The sequence below is a fragment of the Phascolarctos cinereus genome, unplaced genomic scaffold, assembly GCF_003287225.1.
Source record: "Phascolarctos cinereus isolate Bilbo 61053 unplaced genomic scaffold, phaCin_HiC Scaffold_8;HRSCAF=390, whole genome shotgun sequence".
In the NCBI taxonomy this organism is placed as follows: domain Eukaryota; kingdom Metazoa; phylum Chordata; class Mammalia; order Diprotodontia; family Phascolarctidae; genus Phascolarctos; species Phascolarctos cinereus.
Genome location: NW_027556291.1, coordinates 59596261 through 59611453, shown reverse-complemented (window position 1 = coordinate 59611453; position 15193 = coordinate 59596261). Strand labels below are relative to the sequence as shown.

General features: G+C 37.3%; 1 long non-coding RNA gene across 1 annotated transcript in view; it reads right to left on the bottom strand.

Annotated features, from left to right (window-relative positions):
• Positions 1-11554, bottom strand: part of LOC144454986 (uncharacterized) — a 269329-nt gene extending 257775 nt beyond the window's left edge. Inside the window, exon 1 of the long non-coding RNA XR_013483595.1 lies at positions 10694-11554. This is a non-coding gene — a long non-coding RNA (uncharacterized LOC144454986). The remainder of the gene's footprint in view (positions 1-10693) is intronic.
• Between the last annotated feature and the right edge of the window lie 3639 nt (positions 11555-15193).

The window sequence follows — 15193 nt, the reverse complement described above, 5'->3', positions numbered from 1 at the left end:
TGCATTGGAAGATGACACTTGTAACTCATAAGAAATTTCTCATCATTAGGGCAGTTAGGAGTATATATAGACCAAAGGCAGAGGTGTGAGTTGAATATGAAGGGATGATATCTCAAAAATAAAATTAAGGTGTGAGGAAGAGGAGTGCAGTGGGAGAAAGGGAATGGAAGAGGTAGAATGGGGGTAAAGTATCTGACATAAAATAGGCAAGAAAGAGCTTTAACAGTGAAGGGGAGGAGAGGAGAGGTGGCAGGGGGAACACTTGTACCTTACTCTTATCAGAATTTCCTCAGAGGGAATGACACACACACATGGTAACAGAAATCTATTTTATCCAAGAGAAAAGTAGGAGGGAAAGGAAGAAGAGAAGGGAGGTGGTGATAGAAGCAAGGACAGTATGGAGGAGGTGGTAGAAGCAAAACACTTAAGGAGGGACACAGTGAAAGTGTCGCAGACTTCTGAGTCCACTACGCAGTTATCCGGTGAGGCTGAAAAGAGTGAAAAAGAGAAAGAAGGAAAGAGAGAGAGAGAGAGAAAGAGAGAGAGAAAAAAATGTGGACCAGGGGGTAGCAAGTATAAACAAGCTCCGTTTATTGATCTCAGAGTTAGGGGTTTTACACCCCATTCGTGGGAACAGAATCAAGAATGGAAAAAACCAAGTATCAACAAGTAATTCTTCTCATGGTAACAGTCACTGGGGGCAGTAACCCCCCGGAATCATCTCCTCACTTCCCGATTATCTTTCAAAGTTTATTGACAAATCCTTCATCCTCTCAAGGGACAGACAGTGCCTGGAAGAGGTCGCAGAGCCTACGTTCTGACCGAGACGGCTCTTAGATAATGGACAGGAACACGAACATCCCGACATGACCTATTCCTCAAACCCATCAGTGCAAGCCTCAACAACCTCCCCCTCTGACTGTTAAACCTGAGAAGATGAAGGGATGAAAAAATCACCTAAAGTATGGGAGTGTATTTTAACAAGCAGGGAAGGAGGAAACACAAAATTAATACAAAACATAGCCAAGGTAAAAAATGTAACAGCAAACTTAATACATTCTTAAGAGGATTAAGTTGATCAATCCAATCTAACAATTTGTTTGCAATATCTTTAGGATCAATACCATCAATACAAGAATCAGCAATTTCATGTTGTATTTTGGATAGCTGATTAATGTCCCAGGTGATATTGTCAGAGTGCCATGCACCTTGGAGCTTATTTAATACTTGTTCGATAGTTACATTAGTAAAGTTTGAATACACATATGGAGTTACACAGATAAGCGAATAGCAATAATCACATTTCAAATTGAAGTGCATTTCTAATTGTTGTTATGTTTACCTAATGCAATTACTGATTGTTCTAAAAGATCCAATTCTTGTTGCACCATAGTATCTCTATAAATTTAATATTGTAAATCGTAGACCAATTGTTAGCATACTGAGCAGTTCAAAATTGGCAGTAATATCATGAAGGGTATTAACATTGAGGGTAATATTAGAATTGTGCCATGCCCTCAATAGGTGGGTAAGTCTCTTGTCTCATGAAGCATCATAGGGAGCAGGGTAATGTAAATATTCTATAATCACATTGCAATAGCAATCTTCTTTTCAAGAGATCTAACTTACAATGCTGATTGCTCTAATAAATTGACTTTATGCAATAACTCAGTTGCTTCTTAAGCTTTAAGTATTAAACACTGGTAAGTAATATACAATTTATGCAGTTTAAAATTTAAATTGAAGCACAATAGATAAAATAGTAGTAGATACAATAAAAGAAGCAACAATGATTGAACCAATAATAAGGAGACCAATAAATTGTTTTGATTGACTTAAGGAGGAAATACTAATTTTAGGAGCACGTTTTCCAGAGTTCTGGAACTGTTCATGTGAAATATTAGTAGGGAAAATAATAAATGATTATTGTTTTACCAAAAGTACAACATAGTCATTATGATCAATACATTGTTTGAGAGTACAACTGACACAAATAACATTCCAATTCAAAAATAGTATTAGATTGAATAAAATTTACATATCCATTAGACAAATAGGTATTAACAAATGATGTAAGAAAGAAAAGACATGATTCAATATTGTTGTTAAATTTTGAAAAACATATAAGTGTCCTGGATGCTAGAGATCTGAGGGTAACCATAACATTGACTTTGTCCTAGAGATAGGGATCTTCTTGTCTTCTGAATATACAGGTGTTATTAGTATATATATAGTACCAATTTGTCCATATTTGTGATAGGTTGCAACCAGGGTAGAAAAGGAAAAAGAAGTCCAGTGCTGACCATTCTGTACATTACAAACTTGAGCAGAAAGTAAAGCTACCATTGCTAAAAATACAAGTTCAGGAGTCTTTTATCACTTGACGAGAGGGAGCTTTCACTTGACCTCTATGTAGGAAGGCGACTCGTTTGGCTCCTTCTGCGCTTCCCCTGAATTCTCATACTCTGCATTCGAGCTGTGAGTTGTTACACACGCTCTGACATTTTTCTCCGGTATCCAGGCAGATTTCTCAAAGTTTTCTGAAAAATATATAAGCACACCCTCATCCCCTCATTAGTAATGGATCCAGTAATGGATCCGGGCCTCTGGATGATTTTAGGCTGAGGGGTACTCATCTTTGTTAATATTTAGAAAATTAATAGCCAATTGTCCATAAGGGGCAATAGCCCAGATTCCCCCTTTTGTGTAAAAAAAAATTTTTGATATTTTTGTTTTTAATTATATAAAATATTGGTGATTAGAGAAATGTAATTAAAAGAATAAATAGAAGAAAATGTTTAGTAACATATGTAGGAGTATTACTTATTTTAATTTGTGTAAGTACACTCAATAATTGTGAAGGCTTGTAAAATATGATTGATTACATGTTTTAATTGTTTCACTTGTTTGAAAAGTGGCAAAAATGAAAGAAGAAAAAATATCAATTATAACATGAATATAAGAAAGCTTTTCTAAAGAAGGCATATAAGTTACATTTGAATGCCAATTATGTTTGGGAGAAAAGCCTTTTGATATATATATATATATATATATATCAAATAGGCTATTAATTGAAAAACATAATCATTATTCTTTATACAATGTTTGTATTACTGTAGGAGTTTATTTAAAAATAGTCCCAAAATATTTTCTTCTCAATAGTTAAGGTGGTTGTATTGGCAGAATATAATCAATAAAAGGCTCAATAAAAACTTAATAAAAGGTCAAGTGTTAGCAATTAATAACTTGTAAAAGTGTTGGGTAGAAGTGTAATTAAGAATCAATAATGGTATTGCTTTTCAGTAAAAAGTCTGGACAAATTAAAATGTAGTTGTATGTAGGCAATAGAGATAAGGTAATAACATGAACAAAGTGACTTTTGAAGGTGGTATAAAGGGGCATATAATTGTGTATTAGTAATATATTTTAACTTTGCAGTCTCTATATTTTGAGAGACATAAATAGATTATTTGCTAGTAGAAACAATATTGATAAGCTCAGCAAAATCCTGTTATATATTTGTATATAACCCATTGGTGAACGCAGTGGGTGTTGAAGGAATGAGGTTAAATTTAACAATTTTTTGAAATACCCATGAATAATTCGTAAAAAGGGTTAATATTTTGAGAGATGGTTAGTGAATATCAATATTAATATGACCAGAAAAAATAATAACAGCAATTTGGCAATCTTTTAAAGAGGAAACAAGAGAGTCTATTTATTTTTTATTATAAAGTTGATGAATAACTGCAAATACATTTTCTGTAAATTAAAAATTGTAGAGGACACTGGAGTATCAAGATTAGCACCTTGCCCTTCTATAAAGAAATATGGGTGAAATGAGTTTCAGGAATTTTTCTGTTTGACTAATTAAAGCTCATATTTTGTTTTAAGAGTTAATATGCTAGGGGACTTTAAATAAGGGTCTTCGCTTAATGTAAAAAAGAAATTACACAAATGTTCTGTAGTAATTTGGAGTGGTGGTCGGAACCAATTAACATGCTCTAGAAGTTTTTGAAAATCATTAAAATTAAATGCTGTTAAAGAATTAACAGGTAAATGTACTTTTTGTGGTTTCACTGTTGTTTTGGTGACAATACGACCTAGGTAGGAGAATTAAGATTTTTCTTAAACTTTTTCCAGGGCTATAATAAGCCCAGAGTATTGTAAAGCTCATTAAAGCTGCAATAATAAATGTGTGAGTTCACTACAAATGGAACAGCTACAAAATACGTCACCATATATCATTTTTAGCTTTTTGTAACGGAATAGTAAAAAAGCAATCTTTTAAATCAATAATTATCAAAGGCCAGGAAGTCATAAAGCATTGTCAATTTTCCTGACTTCTTTTCAATAACAAAAACAGGTGAATTTTAAGGAACCCAAACAGGTTTATTAGATTACTTTTGTATTTTGTCAGTTTTATGCATAGAAAAAGCACAAACAGTGGGCAGGAGAAAATAACAGCTCTCATTAAATGTGAAATATTGTGCCCCACAAATTAAGGGGAATTAATTGAGTTTCAACTATGTTTATTCTACTAGTTTAAATTCATCTTTAAAAAATTGATTAGTTGTGATCTATTAGGTAGGCTAAAGCTAACTAATATCTTTTAAAAGTCATTTGAAAATTATTAAAAGTTATTAAGGAATCTTGACTAATTTGTAGTATTTTGGTGGTCTAATTGTAGACTGTGAACCAATATGTCTGAAGTTTAAAGTAAGCAAAGGGTGATTTTTTTTTATACCTTTTAAGGAGTAATTATAAATCTATGAGACTGAAAGGCTTGTTAAAACTTAGGCATTAATAAGGAGAGTTTGGTAGTAGTAGGATAACTGTAAAGTTTATCATCCATATAATAAATCATTTTTGTCTGGGAATATTTTTGCCTAACAGGTATAATAGTTTTTATGAATAAAATTTTGGCCCCTGGTGGGAAACATTCTTTCTTAAAAGAACATAATAAGAAAACTTCAAATACTGATTTAATGGAGACAACTATACCCAAATTCAAACTTAAAACAAAATTAATTATAGTCCTAAGAGTCTTTTACCTCAAAGAGTTAAGTTTCACTAATTATGGCTTAAAGCCAGATACAGTTAATTTTATTTTCATGGAAGTGTAATAAGCAGTAAAGATTTACTAGGACTCACATATATAAGAAATTTTACCTAACATCCTTTCTTTCCCAAATTTAAACTTGTCTTGGTGAAAAAGCCAATTATTAGAAATCATTTATATAAAGTTGCAATTTCTCAGTAAGCTAAATGAATTGTTTAGGAACTCAATAACATAAACAAATTCTTCTCTCAAAGCGGACGACCTTGCTCAGAGAACTGATTACTAAGAGCCTTGGCAAACTTACAAAGTAAAGGGAATTGCCTTGTGCCCCTCCTTTTCACTCATAAGTAATTAAAAAGTCTAAGTTTTCACTTGAAAACAGTGACTTCAAATAACTTAGTTAACAATTTGGTAATTTTCATAAATGATATTTAAATTGTTTTAGTTCTAAGTTGTTTGTTAATCATAGGTAAAGATGGGAATACCTGATTTTCTAATTGACAGTTATAGAATATTATAAAACAAGATTACCTGTACTTGATAAAATAATGTAGCTGGCTTTACACAGCTTTCCCACTATCTTGTAGTTCACATTTCAATAACATTCAAATTATTAAAAACTGCTTGACATAACACATAAAAGTTTACCAATTTGTAATGATAGTAGATTCTTAAAACTTGAAACAAACATATTACTGATTTGAATGAACTACATTATCTTTTGATTGTGTTCCAATACTTAACCTGTTCTAATTCTCATTCTCTTTCTTCCCCACCCTAACTTGGCCAAGGCTGGGATGCGAGAGAAAGGAAGAGAATATTTTTTCAACAACTTATCTTTGTACATTCAAAGCTTTTAGCCAGAGCTTTAGAATGCAAAAAGAAAGAATTTCTTCCTATCAGTTCTCTAAAAGTTTCCAAATCTTTTTGCTCATAAACCCTCTGTTCACACTGTGCAAATAAATTATACCTTCCTTAAGCTTTCAACACATACTCCTCTCATCCCTACATGCTTAAACTTTCTTGTCTTCCTACCACCTAATTATCCCTCTGATGGACTTTGATTAAAGTCCCTTTAAAACTGCACATATCTAACATCTTTCTAATTCTGACCTGACACTTCAAGGATCCTTCTCAACTTGCTTTTTATCAATCATAACCTAAATAATGAAGTATTTTTTTTTCCCATTCTCTCCCCCATCCCGCTCCCGGGAATGCCGCTGGTATTAGGGAGAGGGAAAGCGAGAAAGTCACTAGCAGCATTTCAGAATCCAGTTGCAGCCCTTGGCTGCCTGACAGAAAAGGATCAGACAAATTATAAACATTAATCACAGATCATTATTCACACAGGCACAGACAAACAGAGAACAAAATGACAGGGAGAATCCAAAAGCGAGAAACTTGTCAGAAATCCCCTACACAAAATAAAATAATACTACTTTTTATTTTATTTTATCTTTTCTTTTCATGGTATTCAAAAACCAGGCAAAATCTTTCTTAAGGTTTTGATGTTTATAAGAGGCAAAGCAATCTGTAGTTTTATAGGGATTTCTCATCCTGCCGCTTGAGCCTTTTTTACAGCTCAGGGCATGGAGAGTGTGCAGGGGGCTACAACCAGATGTCCAAAAGTAATTAATAATCCCCTGTCTATTGCTAATGATTTTAATACTTGTAAATAATATTCCTTGCCTTTCTGCTCTGTTGATAAAGCTTGTCCCATTTTTACTGCTTATATTTTCAAAACATACACACTAATCTATTTTTCTAATTCCGCTTAACCTGGTAAAAAAAACTACTTAGAATCTACTACCCTTACCTTGGTTGCCGTCTTTTTTCAAACAGCAGGAATCGCCTCTTTTCCCATCAAGCGATCCTTCTGCTGTCTTATTTCAAACAGCGGGAGTCGCTTACTTACCAGTGACTCCATTTCCCATCTTGTTTCAGGCGGGTGGAGCGCTCCTCATCACAGCTGCTGGCCAGGCAGCCCACCTGGGTCAAGGGCTCCTCACCAGGGAAAGCCACTCTTTCAGGCTCCCAATTGCCCCACGTTGGGGCCACTTGTTGCAGACTTCTGAGTCCACTATGAAGTTATCCAGTGAGGCTGAAAAGAGTGAAAAAGAGAAAGAAGGAAAGAGAGAGAGAGAGAGAGAGAGAGAGAGAGAGAGAGAGAGAGAGAGAGAGAGAGAGAGAGAGAGAGAGAGAGAGAGAGAGAGAGAGAAATGCGGACCAGGGGGTAGCAAGTATAAACAAGCTCCGTTTATTGATCTCAGAGTTAGGGGTTTTACACCCCATTCGTGGGAACAGAATCAAGAATGGAAAAAACCAAGTATCAACAAGTAATTCTTCTCATGGTAACAGTCACTGGGGGCAGTAACCCCCCGGAATCATCTCCTCACTTCCCGATTATCTTTCAAAGTTTATTGACAAATCCTTCATCCTCTCAAGGGACAGACAGTGCCTGGAAGAGGTCGCAGAGCCTACGTTCTGACCGAGACGGCTCTTAGATAATGGACAGGAACACGAACATCCCGACATGACCTATATCCTCAAACCCATCAGTGCAAGCCCTCAACATGAAAGGAGAAACAGAATAAAAGAAATAAGGGGGAAATAGGATGGAGAGAAATACAGTTAGCAAACATAAGTGGTAAAAAAAAAATTCTTGAAGCCAAGTTCCACTGATAAAGGCCTTGTTTCTCAATTACATAGACAAGTCAGTCAAATTTATAAAAATAAGAGCCATTCCCCACCAGATCAATGATCAAAAGATATGACCAGTCAGTTTTCAGATGAAGTAATCAAAGCTATCTATAGCCATATGAAAAAATGTTGTAAATCATTACTGATTGGAGACATGCAAATGAAAAAATTGGGAGGTGCTACCTCACACATACTAGGTTGGCTAATAGGACAGAAAATGACAAATTCTGGAGGGGATGTGGGAAATTTGAGACATTAATATTCTGTTGGTGGAGCTGTGAACAGATTTAACCGTTCTATAAAGCAATTTGGAACTTTGTCCAAAGGGCTATAAAACCATGCATACCCTTTGACCTAGCAATACCACTGCTAGATCTTTATTCCAAAAGATATTAAAAAATACTAAATGGACCTCTACATACAAAAATATGTATAGCAGCTCTTTTCTCATGGCAAAGAACTGGAAATTGAGGGGATAAGCATCAATCGGGAATGGATGATTAAGTTGTGGTATGTAAGTGTGATGGAATGCTATAAGAAATGATGATCAGGGTGGTCTCAGAAAATCCTAGAAACATTTACATGAACTAAAGCAAAGCGAAACGAGTAGTTCCAGGTGAACATGGTACACAGTAACAGCTCTATTATAAGATGATCAGCTATGAATGACTTAGCTATTTTCAGCAATATAAAGATCTAAGACAATTCTGAAGGACAAATGATGAAAAATGCTATCCATCCCCACAGAAAAAACTGGTGGTCTCTGAATACAGATCAAAGCATACTTTTTTTTAACTTTATATTTCTTGATGGGTTTTTTTGGTCTATTTTTTCTTTTATAACATAACTAATATGGAAATATGTTTTACATGACCAAATATGTACAACTTATATCAAACAGCTTACCTGCTCGATGCGAGGGAGGGGGAGCGGGGTAGAGATTGAGGGAGGAGTAAGGGAGAGAATTTAGAACTCAAAAGTTTAAAATGAATGTGAAAAATTGTTTTTACATATAATTGGGGAAAAATAAAATACTAAATAAATATTAACAACAACAACAACAACAACAACAACAACTTAAGTGGACCATCCCGAAGACCCTTTACATCATGTGAATTTACCCACAGAAGTGGAAAAGGGCAGGAGGGAAGTGGGAAGGGGACTGCACCCCTGTGGAGGAGGGGTTGGCACATGGTTCCAGGACACGTGGAGCCTGGGCACTGAGAAGCAAGAGCAGGAGGAGGAACACGTGGCTGGTGGGGCCAGCCACATGAGGGCCCGGCTGGAACTGAAAGGAAGAACATGCCAGCAGGCAGACACATGAAGGCCGGACACGCAAACATTCAGGAAAGGACAGGCCACACTCGGTGGGGACCAGGGACAAACACATTGTACACCCACATGGATGGACAAAATACCAAAATGTAGGGACCAAACTCTCGGGCAGGTGGGCAGAGTGAAACCAAGGTCTCCTCTCTCAGCAGTGGAGGTCTCAAGCCAAGTCCCCATTCAGCAGTGGTGGTGGCTGTCTCTCTGCAGGTCTGTTCTTTCTGCTTTCACTTGGAGGACTTTCTTTTACCTCTTTCTTTGGGGAGAGGGTTAGTGGTGGTAGGAGGCCCAAACAGGAACCAAGTTGAGGGACAGGAGGAGAAAGAGATCCCAGTACAGTATGGTAAAGCAGAGGTGTTTTCTTGGAATGCACATTTCTTATAGAATTCCTTACATAAAGTCGAGTTTGTATAATGTGAATTTCCATGAAGCACCATTTGTCTGTACTCCTTTCTATCCTCATTCAGTTTTCTCCAGAGGTCTTTCATATCTAAGTTTTCTAAAATTCTATCACTCGTCTTAACTTCTTTCTTATTCATTTTATGCTTAGGTTTATCTAGCTCTCAGAACAAAAAGTTGAGGTAACCCACTACTATAGTTTTCCCGTCTATTTCTTCCTGTACCTCGTTTAATTTTTCCTTTAAGAATTTGAGTCCTATGCCATTTCCCAAATATGTTTACTATTGATAGTACTTCATTGTCTGTCATTCCTTTGAACAAGAGGTCGTTTCCCTGCTTACCCCCTTTACTAGGTGTATTTGTGCTTTTGCTTTGATCTCAGGATCATGACTGCCACCCCTCCATTTTTTAATTTAGCAGAGGTATAACAGTTTCTCCTCCAGCGCCCTATTTTAACTCTGTGGTTCTCTCTTTGTTTCAAGCATGTTTCTTTTAAAACAAACAAACACACACATTTTTGGATACTGCTTTCTAATCCATTTTGCTATCCCCTTCCATTTTATGCATGAGTTCATCCCATTCACAAAGTGAGGATGAGGAACTATACATTTCCCTCCATCCTATTTTCTTCTGTTTCTCCTTCTCTCTCTCTTTTTATCCTGTCTCTCCTCTCATTTCAGTTTTGCATATAACCACTGTATTCTTTTATCAGCTTGCCCTTTTATCACCAATTTTTCTTTCTCTTTTTCCATTCTCTTACTTACCTCTAGAGTAAGATGGATTCTTATGACCAATTGAGTAAGTATATATAGATACAGATACAAAATAGATATAGATATTTTCCTCTTTGTGAACCAATTTAGATGTGACTGAAGTTCAAGCATTGGCCACTCTGCCCTGCGACCTTTCTCCACTCCAGGGTAAAAGCTCTTCCTTCCACACCTATTTTATACGAGATCATTTCCCCCATTCTTTCTCTCCCTTCTGCCTTCTCCCAGGGCATCCACATTTCTCACCCATCCCTTTATTTTACATCATCTCAACCTAACTGGTTTCCTATGTAAAAACTTCTTTTTATGCAAAATCCCTCTAACCTATTCTAATAACGACAACATTCTTAAAGATATGTGTATCCTCTTCTCTTATAGAAAAGTAGACAATTTAACCTTATTGAGTCGCTTAGGATTTCTCTTTCATATTTACCTTTTAATGTTTGTCTTGTATTTGAAAGTCACATTTTCTCTTCAGCTCTGGTCTTTTCATCAGGAATGCTTCAAAGGTCTCTACTTCATCATATATCCATTTTTCCCTCCATGTGTTTCTGTAGAGAGTAAGCCTGTGGTCAGTAGAAGGTTCTCAGAGTGTGTGTCTTCAACCCGAAATGTCTTGTCTGCTGAGTGTTCTGAGGCTACGGGTGCTTCCACAGAGAGTAAGCTTGTAGTAACTGGAATGTTCCCAGAGAGAGTGTTTCCTGCCACAAGTATCTTTTCCTCCAGGTGTTGAGAGTAGATGTTTTTTGCCAGAGAGCGATCCTGCAGTAAGTAGAATGTTCCCAGAGAGAGTGTCTCCTGCCACAAATATCTTTTCCTCTGAGTGTTCAGAGAGTAGATGTGTTTCCACAAAACGCAAGCCTGTAGTATCTGGTGTAAGAAAGAGACTGGAAAGCCTCTCTGGGCAAAGAAACCAACCTTGATTATGGGAAACAAAGGTGGGGTCTCAGACCACACTGGGCAGACTATAGACCCCACCAATGCTTCTCTCAAAGGTTAGTTTCTTTACCCAGAAAGCCTACCCAGTTTCTTTCTTACACTGGAATGTTCCCAGAGAGAGTATCTCTCCTGTCACAAGTATCATTCCCTCCAAGTGCTCTGAGACTAGATGTTTTTTGACAGAAAGTGATCCTGCAGTAAGTAGAATGTTCTCAGAGAGAGTGTCTCTCCTGTCACAAGTATCATTCCCTCCACATGCTCAGAGACAGATGTTTTTTGACAGAAAGCGATCCTGCAGTAAGTAGAATGTTCTCAGAGAGAGTGTCTCTCCTGTCACAAGTATCATTCCCTCCACATGCTCAGAGACAGAGTTTTTTGACAGAAAGCGATCCTGCAGTAAGTAGAATGTTCTCAGAGAGAGTGTCTCTCCTGTCACAAGTATCATTCCCTCCACGTGCTCAGAGACAGATGTTTTTTGACAGAAAGCGATCCTGCAGTAAGTAGAATGTTCTCAGAGAGAGTGTCTCTCCTGTCACAAGTATCATTCCCTCCACGTGCTCAGAGACAGATGTTTTTTGACAGAAAGCGATCCTGCAGTAAGTAGAATGTTCTCAGAGAGAGTGTCTCTCCTGTCACAAGTATCATTCCCTCCAAGTGCTCAGAGACTAGATGTTTTTTGACAGAAAGTGATCCTGCAGTAAGTAGAATGTTCCAGAGAGAGTGTCTCTCCTATCACAAGTATCATTCCCTCCACGTGCTCAGAGACAGATGTTTTTTGACAGAAAGTGATCCTGCAGTAAGTAGAATGTTCCCAGAGAGACTGTCTCCTACCACAAGTATCTTTTCCTCTGTGTACTATTTTAGTGGTGTTGACTGCTTTTCCTTCCTAAAACAAAAGATACCATTTGTCACATGGCATGGCTCTCAGAGAGGAGGAGAGGGAGAGGGGGCAATACATGGGATACCATGAAGTAAGATACAGTAACCATGAGTAAAAACTTTTAAATGAGGTCAAGAATCTACAGAGTATTCATGGAGAGGTGGGAAAGGGCAAAAAAAGAGGTTTTGGACGTGCAGAGTGATTTCTTCCACCTCTGCAGCCTCAGGATCAGGGATTGGCTTGAGACCTCTAGTGCTGAGAGAGGAGACTTTTGGCTGCTCTGCCTGTTATCTGCCTGTCTGGTATCTGTGTCTGTCTTCTGTCCACCCACAATTGGGTACTGTGTGTCTTTCCTCATCCATGTGTTGCCTGTCTTCTTCTTCATGTGGCCATGTCCAGCTTCCATACGTCTGTCACCTGCTTGTTCTTCCTCTCAGTTCTGGCCAGGTCATCCATCATGTGACTGGCCCCGACCCTGGCCAGATCCTCTTCCTGCTCTTGCTTCTCTGTCCCAGGCCTCCCCTGTGTCCTTGAACCATCTCCTGGCCCCCTCCCTTCACAGGCCTGTGACCCCCTTCCTGCCTCCCTCCTTCTCTTGTAGCCGGATGTGTGGGCAAATTCACATTGCTTCAAAATCCTTTTACTTGGAGGTTTGCCCAAGAGTCCACTTACCCAAAATAAGAACTGTCTGTAGTTGATGGGAAAAAAAACAGATGGCATAAGTGGAAAGCTGTTTTGCAGGAATTTGAGAAGAGTTCAACACTTCACACAACAGATCAAATTAAACTATAAGGGAATACATGAATTACGTATGATAATTAAAAAAATAAAGTGATAAGTAATGAAAATTATAAATGAGAAATCTATAAGAGATGGAATTATAATCATTCATATTTACTCTAGCTTAGACCTGTAACTCAATTTACTCATTCTATAGCTATAGATGAAGCTCTTCCTATGTGCTGGGCACAGAGAAAGACAGGTGGCCTAATTAAGCAATCAGCAAGCATTTCTTAAGTACCTCCTGCATAACAGGTACACTGCTAGGTTCTGGAGATGCATACCCTATTAAGGTCACAGTCCTGATGAGGAATGCCCTTGACAACAACTTGTATCCAGAGCCCCTGAACTAACCAGCCTCCAGTCCCTAACTAAAAACTGACCACAACAGCACACAGTTAGAACTAATTAACATGCCAACTGTTCCATCAGTCAATCCTAGGCACCCTTGCCCTATAAAAGCTTTCTCTATGATGGGTACAAGGGTCTGGGAGTGGTACCACAGAGAATATAAACTACCTTGAATGTAAGCAGCAGCAAGAGAAACTTCAACTATCCCAAGGGAAAACGTGAAAGCTGTTTGGACACTCCACTGCCTACACAGACTTCTGGGTGACAACTTTCTGGCAAGAGGAAACAGGGACCCTGAGGAGCAGGATCCATTAGAGTCCCAAGGGATCAGGGGTTCTTCCTGGGTAAGGCCCAGAGCACAGACCAGGAAAGCAGTGACCAAACCTCTCCCCAAATGCATCACTTTGGAACCACCAAAAACTCTGAAACCCCCAGAGCTAGCTCTGAAAACAGCAGTGTGAAAGGCCTGAAGTTGCAGACAATCACTCCCCTCGCCCTTTCACAGACACGTGGGCTTTAGCTGAAGTATAAAATGCAATGGTAGCAATCATGATCTCAGACAAGCCAAAAGCTGAAATAGTCCTAATTCAAAGGGATAGGGAGAGCAACTACATCTTGCTAAAAGGTACCATAGACAATAATATAATATCAATACTAACCAAAGATGCACCAAATGGCAGAGTATCCAGCTTCTGAAAGGGAGTGTTAAAGGACATGCAGAAGGACATAGACAGTAAAACTAGACAGTAAAACTATACCAACGGGTGACCACAACTTTCACCTCTCAGAATTAAGCAAATCTATGCATAAAATAACAAAAAACAACTTAAGGAGAGGAAAAGAATATCAGAAAAGTCAGATAGGATAGAAATCTGGAGAAAATTGAATGGAAATAGAAAGGAATATAACTTTTTCTCAGCTGTACGTGACACCTTCAGAAAAAATAAGCATATATTAGGGCATAAAAACCTCATAACCAAATGGAGAAAAACAGAAATACTAAATGCACCTTTAACAGACCACAATGCAATATCATTACAGAGATGTAGAAACACAGATTAAAAGTTAATTGGAAAATAAAATACCCAAGCCTAAAGAATGAGTGGATCAAAGAACACAACACAGCATCAACCAATAATTTCTTTAAAGTGAATTAAAACAATGAGGCAACATATCAAAATTTGTGGGATGCTCCCAAAGCAGTATTTAGGGGAAATTTCTATGTCTAAATTCTTACATCCATAAAACAGAGAAAGAGCAGACCAAGGAACTGGGCATAAAATGTATCAATCTAGGAAAAGAACAAATGACAAAATCTTCAATTAAACATCAAATTGGAAATCAAAGGTGAGACTAAGATGTTTAAAAAGTAAAATTATAAAATAAAAGCAGGTGCTGCTTTTATGAAAATACTAATAAAAACAGATAAACCTTTAGGTGACTTGATTAACAAAAAGAAAGAAGAAAACCAAATTGCCATTCTCAAAAACAAAAGCGTATGCGTAACCAATGAAGAGGAAATTAAAGCATCATGTAGGAGTTATTTTGCCCAATCCTATGCCAGCAAAACTGGCAATCTACATGAAATAGATGAATACTTACAAAAACATAAACTGCCCATGTCAAAAGAAGAGGAAACAGAATACATAAATAACAATATCTTAAAAGAAAAAATATTGAAAAAAGCATAAATGAGTTTCCTAGGAAAAAATTCCAGGACTAGATCAACCGTGAAAGTGAATTCTACCAAACATTTAAAAACATTTCATCCCAATACTATATAAACTATTTGAAACAACAGGTAAAGAAGAAGTCCTATCAAATTCCTTTTATGGCACAACTATGTTTTTGATACCTAAAAAAGGTATAGGGATTTACACATGCTAATACCTTATTGGAGGAGCTGTGAAATGACACATCCAGTTTGGAAAGTAATTTGAAATTATGCAAAGAAGGAAAGGAAAATGCCCAAAGCCTTTAAAA